This window comes from Phocoena sinus, chromosome 12 (genome assembly GCF_008692025.1).
Source record: "Phocoena sinus isolate mPhoSin1 chromosome 12, mPhoSin1.pri, whole genome shotgun sequence".
NCBI classification, from domain to species: Eukaryota; Metazoa; Chordata; class Mammalia; order Artiodactyla; family Phocoenidae; genus Phocoena; species Phocoena sinus.
This window is the reverse complement of record NC_045774.1, coordinates 2,777,180-2,783,220: the sequence shown is the minus strand read 5'-3', so window position 1 is coordinate 2,783,220 and position 6,041 is coordinate 2,777,180. Positions and strand designations below refer to the sequence as shown.

The 6,041-nt window shown below is 46.9% G+C and overlaps 1 long non-coding RNA gene across 1 annotated transcript; it reads left to right on the top strand.

Annotated features, from left to right (window-relative positions):
- Positions 1-1,290: 1,290 nt before the first annotated feature.
- On the top strand, positions 1,291-4,006 carry LOC116763396. Its single transcript, XR_004352504.1, has 3 exons — positions 1,291-1,649; positions 2,750-2,835; positions 2,923-4,006. It is a non-coding gene; the product is annotated as an uncharacterized LOC116763396 (long non-coding RNA).
- The last annotated feature ends 2,035 nt before the right edge of the window (positions 4,007-6,041 follow it).

The following is a 6,041-nucleotide window of genomic DNA, read 5'->3' as shown; positions in this document are numbered from 1 at the left end:
TATTACTTCTTTTTTTTTTTTTTAAATGTTTTGGCTTTTTTGGACCCGAGGCATGTGGGATCTTAGCTCCCCGACCAGAGATTGAACCCGCACCTCCTGTATTGAAAGGCAAAGTCTTAACCACCGGACCTCCAGGGAATTCCCCAGGGGAAAAGTTTTTGCAACTCAAACCCATTGACGAGAGAAAACGCCACCCCCAAATCCTGTTTCCTGAGAGAGAGCAGAGAGCCTGGTAGGTAAGAACAGAACTCTGCTCTTTCTCTGTCTTTCTGTCAACAGGTGGTGTTGTCAGCCATAAAATCCCTGCTGAGGTCACAGCTCTGCTGTAAATGGAGCTTCCAGTCACCCTATTAATGTCCACTTGAGGTCTTCAGGAAACTCCTTTACTAGTTCCTCAAAGCAAGGGACCCTCTCACGACTTTGAATGAGTGAACCAGCTATAAACGAGTTTTGGATGTTGCTTGCTTAAAAGCAAAGGTAAATCCAGCATTTTGATAATTTATTTCTCCCGCTCCATTTGCTATATCCCTACTGGATGATGGAAACATGACTGCAGTATTACACGAATGGTTAAAATATGTTCCCGTGGTAACTGCGACCAGGATGCAATCTATAGAAAAAGAGTGTATCAGTGCAACTAAATTACAATCCAATTAAAAATAACCCAATCTGCCTTTTGAGGAATTAGTAGATTAACGTGCGTTTGTTGTTACTTGTTATTTTGTTCAGAGAAGAAAAAGATACTATCTCACCCTTGAAGAAGTTGCAAATTAATTTTTGAAATGATATTTAATCATAAATGAACAAAAGCAAGACAGCACAGGGTGAATTTTAACTTTGGACATTCGTGGCCCCTGAAGGCAGCGCCTGGGACGGTTTTGGAAGCGTAGAGCCTCAGGCCCTGGAGTGAGGGCTTCCCGCTACCGGGCCCCTCGGGTGATGAATATGCACAGTGAAGTGTGCAAGGGCTGGCCTCCACTAGGGAGACAGGGAGATCCCTAGGCAGCTTTATTTAGGAGGCGGATTTGGAGGAATACTCGTATAAAAACAAGGATTTGCTGCCGAATTCCAGAGACCTTACTTTCCAAATCTGTATCGATTCCGTTCTTCTTTCTCCATCTCAACTGTCTCGGCCGAGCCCAAGCCTCGGCCCCCCTCGGCGGGCATCCCTTCTCCTACTCTGATGCGGCTCCCATCCCGCTGACCAGTGAAACGCAGGTGACAGCCCCTCGGCTTTCACACCTGCGTGCGGCTCCCTTACAGACAGGTCAGGTCCTTACCACCTGCCCCGACTGGGTTCCCACGGAGACAGTGCGGCAGGTGTCTGTGTGCAGGATGCAGGACCAGCCCCAACAGGGGCGTGACAGGAGCAGGGGTGCACCCAGACGATGGCATAGAATCTAGGCAGAGGCTTCGAGCCCATCCCGCGAGGCAACCCATCATGAGGGCAAAGGTCCAGGCCTCCACTTCTGTGTCCATCTGTCACTGGACAGTACTGCCCCTGGGGACAGGCGTGACCTGGTGTGAGGCGGCCATTGCCCAAGAGGACTCAGCCAGCACTCAAGTGGCTTCACCGAGGTTACGTGTGAGAGGGGCGGTCAGCCTGGGAACCAAGGAGAAGTGAGCACCGCCGTGGGGCCAACTGCAAGGTCAGTGTCAGGAGCTAAGCCACCGTCAGCAGCAGCCACGGCCAGCCGGCCAGTGTGAGTGGGGCGGGGAGATGCAGCTACAGCCGCCGTGGCCAGAAAAGGTTACTGGCCACAGGGGGACTCATGTGGGAACGGAGAGCGCTGAGTTAGACCCATACCCCTGAGTCCTGGAAGCTGGTTTGGCTGAAGAGGAAGTCAGTTTACAGACAGCTTGGGCACCGCTTATACCAATGTTGGGTCTCTGTTTGAATCCTGTCACTTATATGACCCGTTCACTTCATATCTGTCTCTGTCTCCTTTTTCTTCTCTGTAAATTGGGAATCATAATAGTACTGACATGATGGGGATGTTGTGAAGTAGTGATCTTGGACTGTGCCTGCTACACACTGAACGCTTGCTCAGTGATGATGGGTATTAGCATCATTTATTTGGATAAACCTGTAATTATATTCCAGCCTGGCCTCTTAGGTGCTGTGACCTTGTGCAGGTTTTCCATTGCTGTTTTTTTACTTCATGTCTCTGCTTAGAAATAACATTATTTCATGCACTTTTCGTTGATTGCATCTTTTGGAAATTCTATTCCCTGATTAAGAAAATGAATTGCAAATTTGTATTAAGATAAGCAAAGATTAAAAGGAAACATCTGTTTTGTGCTGCTACAAAGAATATTAACATCCAAGATGCATGAGCTGGGGTCTCACTTAGCACCCAGCACTCTCTTTCTTGGTGCTCCATTACGTGGGCTGACTGAATCACAAGCTATCTTTACACCAAAATAATGCATATTTCAACTTCAGAAAATGTATTAGACGTCTGTCACGATTGTCAAGTCTGTCTTTGTTTTCCTATCATCAGAACAGTGAATGTATTTTACAGGAATTTAGGCAGGGACTTTTCCTATGTTGTATAAAAAGCTCTTGCAAGTGCAGGAAATATAACTGATGCTGATAAAAGTTAACCGGCAAACTGTCCATTCTAGGTGCTTATATGAGTTTCTGTTGATGTAAATGGGATGATTTGTGACAATTATTATAAAAGCCAGGGTAACCCAAGAGATGTGTGCACTAGTTTTCTAACTAGGCTTTCAATAATCCTTCTAGAACCTTTGCCAGGGGAGCACACCTGTATACCTGGATTAAATGTCCACGGGGGCTCTCCAGCTTTACCCGGCGGTTGGTGTATTGCAGTAAGTAGAGGGTCATTTTTCCATAAGCTATGAGGTGTTTGAGCAGGTACAAGGTGATTTCCTCAGCTCTTTGCATGGTTTTCCTAGGATCAGAGTCTGGACTTATGATTGTGGTATCCCTGCCCATTGACACTGTACACTCTTCCCAGTGAAGAGGGGGAACAACTCCCCTCAGGGTAAGCTTGTTGAACTCAGGTACCACATCGATGTCATTCTGTTTGTTTCCTTTTCTTTATGTATTCCCAGAGTCTGGCAGAGTCATGTAACATAGTAAATGTTCCATAAATACTTTTTGCATGAATGTACGAACAAAAAGTTATAACTCCAACAGTTCACTAGAAATTATCTCATCTTTCCTCCTTCTTAAATAAATAAGGCAAGCATCCTCATTCAGTAACATTCTTACAGCTGGTTAAGAGCTGAGCAAATGTCACCCACATCAACAGACCGTTGGTGACGAGACTGGCTCATTTTGCTCGGCCTGAGTGGGAGAGAGGTCATGAGGACGGTTCCCAGACATCCTTCCTGACATGCAGGGTCTTCTTCACTCACCACTTGCGTTTCCTGTCCAGAGATATTTATGGAAGCAGACGGTGGTTAAGGGGTAGATTTGTTTTTGCATCAAGTTCATTGTTAATCACTCTTGCAGAAGGGTTGGTTACGAGCAAACAAAAAAATAAAAGTTGTACAATCTAAAGCACTTTGTTTTCAGACAGTCTTGGCCCTGCCTGAACTGGCCCAGACGCTAAATCTGAGAAACGTGTGAGCTTTTTGTCCTAGGTTTTCATGTGTATGTGTGTATGTGTTTTTTAAAGTGTTGTTATATTCCTTACAACAAACATTAGCTGAACACAAATCACAACTCCGTGACCTCAGGGTTTGAATCTTGTGAGGCCACAAGGGGGCGTAATTTGGCCACAAAAGAGTCTCAAGCCTGGAGAGAGCCGAGGAGGGCAAAGCCGCTTTGGGAACCACCTGCATCCGGGAGGAGAAGCGGGTGTCTGCGGTTTCCACCTTCTCCCTCAGGTGCTCCTTGCTCCCAAAGCCGGGGGCAGAGTCTCTTCCAGCCCAACCCAGTGACTGTGTCCCTGGGGCATCACAACTTAACACAGAAAGGAGATCTTAATGATTTGTGTATTTTATTGAAAACCCCAAATATTTCATTGGCTGCTAAAACCTACGACACACAAATTCCTCCCTCCTTCCACCCCCGCCCCTTCTCTTTCTTTCTAACTCATATTTAGGAGACTCCATCCCCTTTCTTTCTTTCTTTTTTTTTTTTTTTTGCGGTACGCGGGCCTCTCACTGCCGTGGCCTACCCGCCGTCGCGGAGCACAGGCTCCGGACGCGCAGGCTCAGCGGCCATGGCTCACGGGCCCAGCCGCTCCGCGGCATTTGGGATCCTCCCGGACCGGGACACGAACCCGCGTCCCCTGCGTCGGCAGGCGGACTCTCCACCACTGCGCCACCGGGGAAGCCCTATCCCCTCTATCTCTTTTGGCCCTGATCTTGCACCTCTGCCTGGGGACCAGCCCACAAGTGCCAGTGTAAACAGGGGAAAGCGCAGAGGGTTAGGCCTGCCCTGGGAAGGCAGCTCTGTGCTCCAGGCTTTCTGGAAGGACTTCTTCTCATACTGGTTGTGCTGCTTCCACAGGATGAAAATTATTTTCTCTGACTGTTGTGTGTTATCTGAGTTCCAGTTAGGAAAACTCCAGCTGGATGGCAGATGCCCGTACTCTTCTTATGGAACTTGAGCTGAGATCAGGTAAAATAAGACAGACGTCTTTGCTGCTGCGACTACCGGCAATTAACAAGTCAGAACTTGTCTTAGGTGAACGTTCCACGATTACTGGGGACTGAGGTTGACCATGTTGCTTAGCGGTTGGGTGGTGGGCTCTGGTCTTAAAGACCTGGGTTCAAACCCTGAGCCCCGTGCTGTGTGACTGATCTCAGACAAGCTATCTAACCCCTCTGTGTCCAGTCTCTATCTGTGGAAGAGGGAACATAGTGGGATGTAAAGTACCCAGAGCATCTTAAGTGACTCCTATACACTTGTTATTATAATGTCCTAATTTTTATAGGAGCTCATCTTTGTCCTTCAGGAGTCTCCTTTCAGAATAACTTTAGACTTGAAAAAATATTGCAGACATAGTAGAGTTTGCTCATAGCCTTCACCTAATTCTGCCTAGTGTTGACATCTTACATCACCAGACCGCAGAGATAAAACCAGGAAATTCACGTGGATGCAGTACCATTAACTAAGCTGTAGACTCTATTCGTGTTTCTCCAGCTGTCCCCCTAACGTGCTGCTTTGTGTCCGGGACCCAGTCCCAGTGGGTTCAGTGGCCACGACTCCTCAGCCCCTAGCGGGTCTGCAGGCTTCCTTCCTCTTTCACAACCTGAGCCCTTTGGGAGATTCCTGGCAAGTGATTCTGTAGAATGTCCTTTGCTTTGGGCTAATCTGATACTTCCTCACAATTACACTGAGCTTACGCATTTTGGGGCAAGAATACCGCAGAATTCTCAGTGCATCCTGTCAGGAAAGACGTGTGTTGATATGTCTTATTACAGACACAGTCGGTCCTCCGTATCCATGGGCTCCGAATCTGGTGGATTCAACCAACTGAGGTTGAATGAAAACATTAAAAATAAATTTTTCCAGAAAGTTCCAAGAAGCAAACCTTAAATGTCAGGTGCCAGCAAATATTTACATAGTATTTACGTTGTACTTACAACTACATGGCATTGACATTTTAATAGGCATTGTAAGTTATCTAGAGATGATTTAAAGTATAGGAGGATGTGCATGGGTTATATGCAAATACTACACCATTGTATACAAGGGACTTGAGCACCTGTGGATTTTGGTGTCTGAGGGGGGTCCTGGAACCAATCACCCTCGGATAATGAGGGACGACTCTTCTGTTAACTTTATTCCAGTGGCTGTAGAGTCACTGTTTTCCCATCTGTAATTGGTACACACCTTGGAGGAGATACATTGAGACTGCAGCTATGCTCTCTCATCATGACCACACCCACCACGCTTAGCACCAGTAGATGGTTCTGGCCTAGGCCCATTATTACTGTGGTGTCAGCCTAAGGGAAATTTTCTATTTCCATCATTTACATTTACCTTTGTAATTCTGCTATAAGGAAGAACTGGCCCTTCTCTGCTGCATGTATGTGTGTATGTGTGTTCATCCATC